Raw genomic sequence first — 14,117 nt, 5'->3', positions numbered from 1 at the left:
ATACTTAGAGGTAAATGAGAATAGTGATACAACATATAAAAATCTCTGGGACACTATGAATGGAGTGCTAAGAGGAAAGTTCATTGCACTGTTTGTTCACTCAAAGAATAGAAAGATAATGAATAAATGACCTAATATTAAATCTCAAAAGTCCTAGAAAAAGAAGAGCAAATCAACACCACCAGCAGAAGACGGGAAATAATTAAAATCAGAGCTGAAATTAGTGAAATTGACACAAAAGAAACAACTCAAGGCTAGGGATGTGGCTCAAGCGGTAACACGCTCGCCTGGCATGCGCAGGGCACTGGGTTCGATCCTCAGCACCACATAAAATAAAGATGTTGTGTCCACCGAAAACTGAAAAATAAATATTAAAAAATTCTCTCTCTCTCTCTCTCTCTCTCTCTCTCTCCTCTCTCTCTTTTTTAAAAAAGAAACAACTCAAAAAATTGACAAAATAAAGAGTTGGTTCTTTGAGAAAATAAAGTTGATAAACCCTTAGCCATGCTAATGAAGAGAGAGAGAAAAAACTAATTATTAAAATTAGTGACAAAAAGGAAATAACATGACAGACACTATTGAAATGCAGAATATAATCAGAAACTATTTTGAAAATTTGTACTTCAATGAAATAGAAAATTTTGAAGCCATCCACAGATTTCTAGAGACATATGACCTACCTAAACTGAATCAGGAGGACATGCACAATTTAATCAGATCAATTTCAAACAATTAAATAGAATACACCATCAAAAACTACTAATTAAGAAAAAGCCCAGGAGCTGGTGAATTCTTAGCTGAGTTCTACAAGACCTTCAAAGAAGAATTAATACCAATACATCTTAAGTTATTCCACAAATAGAAAAAGAGAGAACCCTTGCAAACTCATTCTGTGAAGCTAGTATCACTCTGATGCCCAAAACAAAGACACATCAAGAAAACATAACTAAAGAGCAATATTCCTGATGAACATAGAGGCAAAAATCTTTAATATAATACTGGCTAATTGCATGGAAAAACATATTAAAAAGTTAGTGCACCATGATCAAGTTGGGTTCTTCCCAGGGAGCAAAATTGGTTTAATATATACAAATCAATACACTTAATTCATCACATCAGTAGACTCAAAGACAAGAATCATATGATTATCTCAATAGATACATTAAAAAGTACTTGACAAAATACAGTGCCTCTTCATGTTCAAAACACTAGAAAAACTAGAGATAATAGTAACATACCTTAACATTGTAACCACAGCTATATATGTAAACCCAAAGCCAACATCATTCTAAATGGAAAGAAAAAAAAGTGAAAGCATTCCCTCTAAGAACTGGAATGAGATAAGGATGCCCTCTTTCATCACTTTTATACAACATTGTCCTTGAAACTCTAGCCAGAGCAATTAGACAGAAGAAGAAAATTAAAGGGATATGAATAGGAAAATAAGAACTCAAAACTATCACTATTTACCAATGATATCATTCTATTATATTTATAAGATTCAAACAATTCCACCACAAAACTTCTAGAACGAATAAATGAATTTGACAAAGTAGCAGGATATAAAAATTAATACCCATAAAACAAATGTGTTCCTATACATCAGTGATGAATCCTCTGAAAGCGAAATTAGAAAATTAAAAATATATATATTTGGGAATCCATCTAACAAAAGAGGCAAAAGACCTCTACAATAAAAACTACATAACACTAAAGAAAGAAATAGAAAAAGACCTTTGAAGATGGAAAGATTTCCCATGCTCTTGGATAGGCAGAATTAACATTGTCAAAAAGCCATGCTACCACAAACTTACAGATTTAATGCCATCCCTATTAAAATCCCAGTGACATTCTTCATAGAAAAAGCAACCATGAAATTTATTTGGAAAAATAAAAGACAGAGAATAGCCTAAGTAATCCTTAGTGAGAAAAGTGAAGGAGGCATCACCATACCAGGCCTTATACTACAGAGCCGTAGTAACACAACACACATAGACCAATGGTACAGAATAGAAGACATAGAGACAAACCCACATAAATACAGTTATCTTATACTTGACAAAGGTGCCAAAAACATATATCTGAGAAAAGATAGCCTCTTCAACAAATGGTATTATGAAAACTGGGAATCCATGTAGCAAAATGAAACTAAACCCCTATCTCTCACCCTGCACAAAACTCAAAGTGGATCCAGGACTTAGACACTAGAACAGAGACCCTGTGCTTAATAGAAAAAGTAGGTCCAAATCTCTACCATATAAGCTTAGGAACTGACTTTGTTAACAAGATTCTTAAAGCATTAGAAGTAAAATCAATAATCAATAAATGGGATGGAATCAAACTAAAAAGCTTCTTCACAGCAATGAAAACAATAATGTGAAGAGACAGCCTACATAATGGGAGGAAAATTTTTACCACATGTACATTAGACAGAGCATTAAAATCCAGGATATATAAAGAACTCAAAAAACTTAACACCAGGGCTGGGTTGTAGCTCAGCGGTAGAGTGCTTGTCTAGCGCATGTTGAGGCACTGGGTTCAATCCTCAGCACCACATAAAAATAAATAAATAAAGCAAAGGTATTGTGTCTGCAACAATGACAACAACAACCCAGAAACTTAAGTAACCCAATCCATAAATGGGCAAAGAACTGAACAGGCACTTCACAAAAGAAGAAATACAAATGATCAACAGATATATAAAAAAATGCTCAAAATCTCTAGTAATTAGAGAAATGAACTCAGAACTATCCTGAGATTCCATCTCACTCATTCAAGAGTACAATTATCAAGAATAAAAACAACAATAAATGTTGGTGAGGATATGGGGGAAAAGGTACACTTGGACATTGCTGGTGGGGCTGCAAATTGGTGCAAATGGAAAGCAGTATGGAGATTGCTCAGAAGAGTTGGAATAGAACTACCATTTGATGCCAGTTATCCCACTCCTCAGTTTATACCCAAAGGACTTGAGGACTGACTGTAGGTTCTTTGTTAGTGGGTGGGAGATTCACATGTCAGAAAAACTGGAGCAGAGCAGATGGAGAGGTTAAGCTGAATGAAATACTAACCTTGGCTCAGTAAATGCAGCAATTATGGAACTTTGGATTTGAAACAGTGTATTTTACTTATGCTGACTTTACTTTTCTTCCCTTCCCCCATATCCTCCTGTACCTTTCCTCATGGTAAGATGCCAAATATAACTAGTGATGAGAGGAAGGCTCTACCATTACTCCAGACTTTGCTTTTCAGTTGAGTTCCACCATATACATGCATATCACCCCAATAGTTTGTTTGTTACTTTATTTAGGGAACAGTTTTAGTCTATGTGCAAAAGTCTATATGCAAAGGAGGATACTATACGTATCCTTTGGGTAAAAGGGAGAAAAAGTAGGTAAGGGAAATTATTTCTCTGCTTTTAAATTCTAAAGCAGTTATTTGGTGAATTTCTCTGATGTTTGACATCTTTAGGTAAAGTTAGGAAAATGTTAAGAACTTCAGTAGGAAAACAGAACTGCTTTAGGTCTTTTGTTCACAATGACTTAAAGGAGATGGTTACAGAGATGATAGAAGAGTTAAGGTGTCAGAAGACACAGAGAAAGTCTAGAGCTGGATAATAGCAGGACATTGCTACCATCTTATATTGGAAGCACAATGGAAAAATAAGAGTCCAAAAGTTGGGGCCATCTGATAGGAGTTATATTGTTGAGAAAAGAGCTCTCTAGTAGATGGAGCCATGGAAGACATATGACTGTAAGGAAAGACCTTCTAACACATATTAGGGGAGGGACAAGAAAAAAAAAAAAATATATATATATATATATTTAAAATATATATATTTTAAAAATATTCATAGCTGAGCAGTCTGTTTTCTGTCATGTTGCATAGCTAGTATGCTTCTTCCTTCTTTCTAGTTCTCATTCAGTGTTTGCCTTTGCATAGTTAGCACCGTGGCTTATTGAAATTGTTTCCCTCATGATTTGAATCTTCAATCTTGGAGAGTCTGAATATGTAGTGAAACTGCCGTCGTATACTGTAACTTTCCTTTGACATTTACTATTTAATGTGGAAGTAATGAGATATATATCCCCATTTTTTTTTTTGCTGGGATCCAGAATGTCCTCTCTAAGACCATCATTTAACAGTAACCCAAATATCTACATAGTAATTGAGAGCTGAACTGTCGCAGAGATCCCTGAATCCTAAATGGTAGACTTAACTTTCAATTTGATGGCACCTATCCTATATGCCAAGGTGGAAGCATTCTTCCCTTTCAGATTAAGCCATCTAACAGAGTCCTGGGTTGTTGAGGATAGGAAGAAAAACCTCTACAGGCTGACTTTAAGATATAATAATGAGAAGAGCTCTTTCTTTTTTTTTTTTAATTTTTTATTGTTGGTTGTTCAAAACATTACATAGTTCTTGATATATCATATTTCACACTTTGATTCAAGTGGGTTATGAGCTCCCATTTTTACCCCATATACAGATTGCAGAATCACATCAGTTACACATCCATTGATTTATATATTGCCATACTAGTATCTGTTGTGTTCTGCTGCCTTTCCTATCCTCTACTATCCCTCCTCCCCTCCCCTCTTCTCTCTCTGCCCCCTCTACTGTCATTCATTTGTCCCCTTTGTATTATTTTTCCCTTTCCCCTCACTTCCTCTTGTATGTACTTTTGTATAACCCTGAGGGTCTCCTTCCATTTCCATAAAATTTCCCTTCTCTCTCCCTTTCCCTCCCACCTCTCATCCCTGTTTCTCTTTCTATCTCTGTGAACCCTTGATTTTTTTGACTATCTAAAAACAACATTGGAAGTTATTGTTTTTAAACTAAAATAATCACTGAACTTTTGATAAATGACTGCATTTTTCTATATGGCTGTTGCTGGGTGACAGTCTACCACTAATTCCACAGGCGTTAGATCATAACCACCATTTTTGAGTGCTCAGGAAAGGGTATCCATTCAGAGTAAGTTTCTAATTATTTCTGAAAGGTCTGAGGTACAACAGTTGCCATAGTAAATTGTCACTGTCCTTTGAGGAAGGCTTGGAGGAAAATTTATAGTTGTCTTTATGTTTTTGAATCTACAAAAAATATATATTTTGTCCAGTGAAAACACATCCCTAGCTCTCTAAATTGGAAGAGGTACAATATAACGAAACTGCCCCTAGATGACGAAGGTTCCTGGTTCGCTTCTGTTGGCAAACTAGACATTCAGCATTGGATGCTAGCCAGGTGAACTTTGCTTAAGGAAAGTTCTTCTTATTAAGCCTTTGTATAACTTCCATCTTAAGAAAGTGCCTATATAAGCCATTGAACACACAAGCAAGGAGAAAGAACAACATTCACAGGAAAGGGCACATTATCTACCTGACAATTGAAGACATTATCTGCAAGGTATGTCTTTTGATTAGTATACCAATGGGACCCAGATGTTCTCATACTTTTGCCCATTTTAAGAGATCCTGCCACTGTTTTCCTAGATTTTATCTCAAAATTGCTAGTGTTATTTTTCTATAAACCCCTAACCAATCAGCCAAAATGAGAGCCACTGCAAAGAAATAAATATAGATCCATCTTACATGGCAAAGTAGTGGCCATATATAGTGCCCAAATTTCTATTTACATGAAGGCTTTCCATCTACCACTTAAACTTAAGAACTTACCTTGATAGAATTATAGTGCACTGAATTTACTTGTTCATCTGGAAACCATGATAGAATTTTTTCTATTCTCTTAAAGAATGTCATAGTGAGGGAGATATAGCATTGAACTGGGAACAGAAGTTTGGAAGTCTGAACCATCTATACAATGGAGTTTATTTGTGCTTTGTTGATGTGCTCAGGCTTAATTTCAATTATAATTCTTGCTATTTAAGGTGAATTATTGTTTGCATGTCTAGATTCATGCCTTTATGCTTCTGATACATGTTGAGCAATCCAGGCCATGAAGTCACGTTGTATTAAAAGTTCACAATTTTGGGCTGGGTTTGTGGCTCAGCAGTTAGAGTGCTCACGTAGCACATGTGAGGCACTGGGTTCGATCCTCAGTACCACATATAAATAAATAAAATAAAGGTATTGTATTCACCTACAACTAAAAAAAATAAAAATTAAAAAAAATGTTCACAATTTCTGCCAGAGCTCATGATCATAGTAGGAGCTAATTCCTAAAAGGAAAACAGTTTAATAATAGTTATTAATAAGGATGAAAGTGACTTTTCTCCAGAAGTCTAAAATAATCAGTACTGTGGTTCTCCTATTGGGGCTTGTTATAGACCTCTACAGCATCCACATTTTCCATAGGCAGTTTGAGCACCAGTAGATCTGCTAGGCTGTAAGGCCCAAGAGGCAGTGTATCTTCTATTGCAAAGTTTTGCTTAGTTCAGACATTGTTTAAACCATGTTGGCAAGATGGAGGATAAAACATACATTGACTTCCCTTTTGTTTAGAAGCAATAGTGCACATGCTCTAGGCCTCAGCCTTTCTTTCATGTTTGTTTATTCTCTGGCACATGTGTCTAAGACATATAGGACACTTGTCACTTTCTGCTCATCAGACCCAGTTAAGGTGCTTTTTCTGATGTAGTAGAACATAAAGATGATCAAGATCACTATATTTTAAAAGAGTAGGGGAGTTTATATTGCCTTGGGCAAAAGATGTTAGTTTTATTACTGACTTTGCTATGCAAAAGCAACTTTAAAAATCTACCGTTACTCTGGGAATTGAGAAGAAAGCATTTATGAAATCAGTAGCCTCATCATAAGTATTAGGGCATGTTTTGATCTGTTCCAGTAAAGATACCACGTATGGCACAAACCCTATATCCCAGAAAAAATGTACCTCCTCACATAATACTTAGATCACAGAGTGCTTAGCACCTTGTTGACCCACCTTGGCTTAATTTCATGCTTCACTTATTCTTAGCTTTTCATGATGCAGTGCAAAATGAATTTAAGGGTCTAATTGGTTGGCAGAGATGTCTAAATTACAACTTTGTTTACTTTATAGATCTTAATTGGTTTGCATAAAGATCATATGAATCATCTTAAATCATGGTATGCACTCATGAGTGGATATGAAGTCTGAATAGATTACCATGGAAGTAGTAGAAGATTCTTTTTACAAGTTTATGGGACCTTAAGTTTTCTTGACATTCTAAAACTGTCCCTATCCTTAAGCATATCTATAGATAGTAAAAAAAATATGAGCCATGAATTCTTGTCCTTCTGTTTGCACCAACCACCTCTTTTGTATATTTATCACAAAATCCAAAGTTTAGTAAACCTCTGTAAACATCTTGTTTATCTGTTATGATGAACATAATGATTAATGAGGTTCTATGATATTTTTTGGCAGCGCAGATCACTTCTGACTATTTTATGGCTGTGGGTAGGAATGTTAACCTGAGAAGGAACATTAACATATATTATTGTTTACTGAATTGAATGTACACTGCTTCAAATCTTATTTTCTGATAAGATGAAAAAGAACACATTTGCCAAATTAATGGCTGTACACCATTTACTTGAGTACCTTTAATCTGCTGTTGCAAAGATGCCACATGAAGCAGAACAACTGCAGTTTAGGCTGCTGCTTGGTTAAGTTTGCAGTAGTCTACTGTTATCTTCCAGGATCTTTGTTTGTATAGAGATCTGATTGGGGTATTATCTGAGAATATCATGGGAACTACAATATTTACATCCTTTGTTTAATCTCTGCCACTTTCTACAAACCTCTCCAGTAAGCATGTTACTTATTATTATCTTGATTAGGAAAGGGAGTTGTTTTAAATGCTGCCATTTAGCATTCCCTTCTATAAAAACCCTTATCCTACAAGCCAAGAATAAATGTGGGAGATCTGCCAACTATTAAGTGTATACTTTCAAATTGTTCATTTGGAGATTGGGAAATGACTAGTAGATGTGTTCATGGATCCTATCTCATTGTGAGTCAGACTTAAAAAGTTCCCTATTTATAATCTGTTCCCTTTATGTTCTGACCTCAACAATAATATATAATCAGGGACATTATAACCCTGTGAGTTCCAAAATGCATGCTAGTCTCTGTGTCAGTAGTCTCACAATGTTTGAGTATTCTTTCTTTTCTAAAGTATAGTTTCCTGAGTAGATAGCCATTGATACTTTGGGGGGAAGAATGTAAAAATCATTGTGTATAGTTACTGTCTCTTTGCAGGATCTTTTTTCCTGGAGATCCGACTTTTCCTATAGTCAGTATGTTCAGTGGATGAAAATGGTCCAGGCATGGAAAACAGACAATAATTTGTGACTTTTTAATGAGGTACCTGCCCTCAGCATCTTGATGTTTCATTCTCATTTTTTTATGGTTGTATAGACTGAACAACATTATGCCTGTTGGTTTCCCATTTTTTCTGGCCCCTAAAGATGTTATATTTTACAGTCTCCCTAATTTTTTATGGTTAACACCGTCCTAACAGCTGTTCTGACTTCACTGCTTTTTTCTAATATTATACCCACTTTGCTTTGCCTGACCACTACATTCAGAGGATCTTTCCATTGCTTTCAGGAAGTCTAGTTCATCAATGACATCTCTTATTATCATCCTAGAGTGGAATCACCACTGAGATTCTCAGTGATGTTACTGCCCCTCTCACCAGTGCAATTCTTATTGCTTTACTACTGTTGTATCTTCTGGTCATCTGTGTACAGGGTTATGTTATGGAGTTTTTCACTTTGCATAGTGTGTTCTCTTGTATATGCTCACTTTGAGTTTTTTGAGCCTCCTTACATCATTTGTTGTGGTCGACTTGTGTTTACACTTTATTTAATAATCTGTCATTTCTTTCCAACTTTCTAAGAACCATCCTCACTCAGATCATATTAACCAGGGTCCTTGTCTAGGGCATTAAATCCTATATTATAGATTTTACTCTCATACTGATAAATTCGCCTATATCTGACATTATTTTCTAGTTCCCTGTCTCATCATAATCTAATCCTACATATATGTCCTGCACTACAAATAAATGTATGCTCATTCCTAAAGTTCCTTTAGGAGTAGTTCTTATAATGCCTTAACAGAGTGATTACATTTTAGGCAAGGTTTTATCGTGACTTAAATAGATTTTGATCTATTGGCCAGAAGAGAGGATGAGGGATATTTTGTAAGGATATGTGTTGTCTTTCAAGGCAGAAGAATTTGAATTGTCTTTGGTCAAGGGAAGCATGCTAGTTTTAACATGGAGAGCAAGGCCACTTCTATGGGTCCAGGGAGTCAGGGAAATCTGAAGATTTAAGATTTTCAAATGTATTGTCTCATACTTCTCCATAACATATCCCTCTACTTCAGAGATTTCTCCAAAGAAGGTATAAAAATGGCTAATAAGCACATGAAAAAATGTTTAACAGTATGGTAGTTCCTCAAAAAGTTAAAAATAGAATTAGTATTTACCATATGATTCAGCAATTACACTTCTGATTACTATCCCATAGAATGGAAAGGAGGATTTTAAAGATGTATTTATACACTCATGTTCATAAGCATGTTATTTACAATAGACAAAAAAATGGCAAGAACATGGATATGAAGTACATGCTATAGTACATAGCATGGGCATTATGTTAAGTGAAACAGGCCAGTAACAGACAAATGCTGTCTGATTCCATTTTATTGATTTGTCAAACTTATGCTTTATGTAGTAAAATTTCTGGATACAGAGAGTAGAATGATGGTTGTCAGAGCTGGGTAAAATGGAAAATGAGGAGTTATTATTTAGTGAGTATAGATTTTCAGTTTAACGAGATGAAAACTGTTTGGGATATGAATGAGGGTAATTTCACAATGTTATAAATGCCATTATAACCCCTAAACTTTGTTAAAAACATAAATCTTATATGATTTTAGTATAATAAAAAATTTGGAAAAAATAACATGTTTTCTTTGGATGGATAGAAACAGAGGATATGCTGAAGAGGGCATATAATTAAGGCATCAACTGATTCATAAACATTATAGTGTGTATAAAATTTTTTATGATATTTTATATCTTAATAATTCAATTGTAGCCAGTTAAAAAAATACCTGTATCATTTCTGGATAGTTTCACGTCATCTTACTATTTAAATAAAATTTAAATGTTTTTTAGAAGAGCAGTTAAAAATCTTTTACTGAAATTTTTAGATTATATGCTCAGGCAACAATGATTGAATTAGCCACAATTATTATACCTTATTATATCTTATTATAAGACAAAACTTTTCCTAAACCTTTAGAAATGGATTTAAATTTTCATTAATAACTTATAATTAATAATTTTAGATGCATTAGTTTAATCATTTATTTTATCATTAATAATACATGTTATACAAACATCACTTTTTAAAACTTAGTTAATACCATAAATATAGCTACTAAAACAACAATTTTCTCATAAGCTATGGGTGAGTTTTCATTTTAATCCATTTATCTTAATTCATTTAGATATTTAGAAATATTTTGTTAAAGGAATATATTTTTAGCCTTCATTGAGTTCTTTCATAGTTTAACCTTTCATAAGTTAACTATCATAATCTGTTTGCCTTCAGCATAGCATCTACCAACATACTATATAGCATATACTTCAGTAGATGCTGTTTTAAGAGTGTGCATTATTCTGAAGTCTAATCTATAATTGAAATCCAGATCTACCACTTATTTCTTGTACTAACATAGCATGTTATTTCATGTTTTCATTTCTAAACACTAAGAATAATATATTCATCAAAGAGTTTTTGTCAGGAAATGAAATAATATATGTAAGATCTCTAACACAGTTCCTATTAGAGAATTTATACTTAGGTAATGATAGTGTTTCTATAGAAAAGGTTACAGGTTAAGATAAATGATCTTCAATTTTTTTTATAACTTTATTTATTTATTCATTTTTATGTGGTGCTGAGGATTGAACCCAGGGCTTTGCATGGGTGGGCAAGTGCTCTCCTACTGAGCCATAACCCCAGCCCCCCCCATCTTTAATTTTTAATACTATTTTTCTCTTTTGTTTAAAGTACTATATGAATCTACTGACTATAATTCTTTTAAAGACTTCCGTATTTATTACTTTTTAACTATTTAGTCATTTCATTATGTAATGGCATGAATAATTTAGCAAAAGATTTACCTAATTGTAGGTATAGTTTTCCTAATTTAGTTAATATACAAATAGCAGTATGGAACTTAGAAATCAATGGTGGCTAATTTTTATGTACTCTTAACGTTTGCATATCCTCTGATATATATTTGAAAGTGCTTAAATGCTCATTAAAAGTACACAATTCTCGACTTCTTTGGGTACTGTTCTCTGTTTTGATTCCTTTAATGAAAAAAAGAAATGGATTTTTTTTTTTTTAATGGGAGTCTCATAATATTATGTTGCCTAGGCTCATTTTAAACTTGTGGGCTCAAGTGATTCTCCTACTTCAGCTTTCTGAGGATCTAGAAGTACATGTGTGCACTACTATGCTTAGCTAACAAATGGAATCTTGTTTAATATATTTATTATGACATCTGCCAGTAGTAATTATATAAAATAGATTATAGTTTAAATATAATTGTATGAAAAAGTAGAGAGAGGATTCCCATCAATTCTCATGTGATGGCATGTGTCCTTGTATTATGCCTCTCATAATGGTGGTCTTCAAGAGTTTTCAGCGGATACCTTGCATTTATTACATTGAATTTAGTTGCGTTTACCCCCATGTTCTGAAATATTTCTATGCAGATATTTTTATTTTTGCCTAAAGAATCTTTGTGACTCTGGCATCAATCTAGGATCTGATTGATATTTTCCAGTAATTTAAAATATTGCATCAGAATGTTAACCATTCTAATTTTCATATATGTAGTTGATAAGAAAATAGTTTTGCATTTTTTCAGGGTTTTATAATGTAGAAGGTGTGAAGAAACCTATCATTGTGTGCCAAGGGAATTTTAATAATAATTTGAAAACATTGGTGATGTCTTCAACAGTTGAAGTAATTTACTTAAAAATCCCTCAGGAAATATATTAACAATGTATTTATTCAAAGTATTGTGCCATGTTAAATAGATAAAAATTAAATCAATGTGTCTGTTTTGAGTAGAAAATTAAAAAATATACTTACATTATTACACTAAATAAAAAGAAGTAAATGTGAATCAGAACAAAAGAGATGCTGATTATTCTTAGGTCTTAAACTCTACCATTTATTTTGAATTATATGTAAAACCACAAATAATTTAGAAAATATGGAAATGTATCTGTAGTGAAAAAATATGCTTAGGATTTACAACATTTTGAAAACTTCAATCAATATAGTATCCATATTTTAAAATACAATTTATATTACCACAGTTTAAAATAAATATATTTAATTAATGATTGAGATATGTGTATTCGAATATAATGTATAAATGAAATACATATATGACAAAATAGATGACATGAAATGCAGTGTATGTAATTTTCTGTTACTTGCTTTTTGACTTAGTGTTTTGTTTTTAAGGTTCTTCCACATTGCAATATGTGGCTATAGTACAATTTATAGCATTTATTTCTATGTCTGTTGTTAAAGAATGTTCAGATTGCTTCCAAAGTCTTGGTTTATTAGACAGTGATATCATGGATATTATTCTATACATCTCCCTGGGAATCTATGGAAGTTTTTCTGTAGGGCATTAAATCTAGGAATGGGGATTGAGATTTTACTAGATCATGTCATATTCTTTTCAAACCAATTGGTCATATTTACAGACCTTCCCCAGAATTCCTTATTACTTTGCAATCTTGCCAACAATTGATATTTACCAGGGTTCTTGATTTTTTGCCAATCTAATGATTAAAGCATTACCCTATTAGATCTTAATTTTCGTTTTTCTGACTACTAATTGTGACATGTGATTTTTTTATTATAGGCAATTCGTGTATTAGCTTCTGTGAAATAATACTTCATAACTTTTGCCCATTTTTCTGTTAGATTGTTGGTCTTTAAAAATATTTGAAATATGTTTGACATACAAATATATATTTCTTCATTAATTTCAAGAGATACATTTTTGAAATGTATCATTTAAAATGTATCTTTCTGGGGGTGGGCCCAGGCTGTGGCTCAGTGGTAGAGGGTTCACCTAGCATGTGCGAGGCACTGGATTCCATCTTCAGCACTGCATAAAAATAAGTAAAATAAAGGTATTGTGTCCAAATACAACTAAAAAAATTTTAAAAAAAAGTATCTTTCAAAAGATACATTTCTTGATAAAAATGTTTTAATCAATTTTATGAATGCAGAGTATCTTGTTCCAGATAGTGACATATTTTCAATTTATGATTTTTTAATGATCGTAAATTCTTAATTTTAATGTAATCAACTTTATCAGTGCATCTTTTTATGTTAACATTTGTTGTTACTTGCTTAAGGAATTTTTTTCAATCTATAATTTCTAAAAACAGACTTTGTTTACAAAAGCACAATATAATTATTTAAATTAAGAGGTTAACATTGATAACATTGCTTTTATTTAATTTACAGATTTTATTTAAATTTTATATTCCACTGTGCCTATATTTTTTAGAACACTTAACCTTTTTATCTGTATATAGTTTTAGATTCACATACACTTGTAAAATATAAATCAGTGAGATCCTCTGTACCCTTTTTCTATATTTCACCAACAATAATGTCTTGCAAAATGTAGTACACTATTATAACCATGATGTTGACATGGATAAAATGAAAATATAGAATCATAAGGATTCTGGTATTGCCCATTTATAGCCCTTATTACCTTTCTCTATCTCCTATCCCCCAATTCCTAACCCTAGGCCACCACTAATCTGTTCTCTGTCTATATTTTTTTTCATTTCAAGATTGATATTTAAATGTAATAATACACTTTTTGACTTTTTGGACTTGACTTGTATCCTCTGCATACTTCATCTGCAATTCATCCAAACTGTTTTGTGGGTTAAAAGTTTGTTCAACATATTTTAATATGTTGTATTTTGGTTTTCATTTAGTTTTACATAGTTTTATTTTCATTTCCTTTTTAGTCTTCCTCTTTTTACTCTCTGTGACCCTCATAGATGATTTTAATAAAGTGTGTTCAGCTTC

General features: G+C 32.9%; 1 protein-coding gene across 7 annotated transcripts in view; it reads left to right on the top strand.

The window, feature by feature from the left end:
• The window catches only part of Spag16 (sperm associated antigen 16), a 719,050-nt gene that overhangs the window by 84,289 nt on the left and 620,644 nt on the right, over positions 1 to 14,117 (top strand). The gene's annotated exons all lie outside the window — the stretch shown is intronic.

Source organism: Marmota monax, unplaced genomic scaffold (genome assembly GCF_021218885.2).
Source record: "Marmota monax isolate L192 unplaced genomic scaffold, Marmota_monax_Labrador192_F-V1.1 WCK01_AAM20220418_F8-fsc00136, whole genome shotgun sequence".
NCBI lineage: Eukaryota > Metazoa > Chordata > Mammalia > Rodentia > Sciuridae > Marmota > Marmota monax.
Note: the sequence above shows the minus strand (reverse complement) of the source record. Positions and strands in the feature narration are given on the sequence as shown.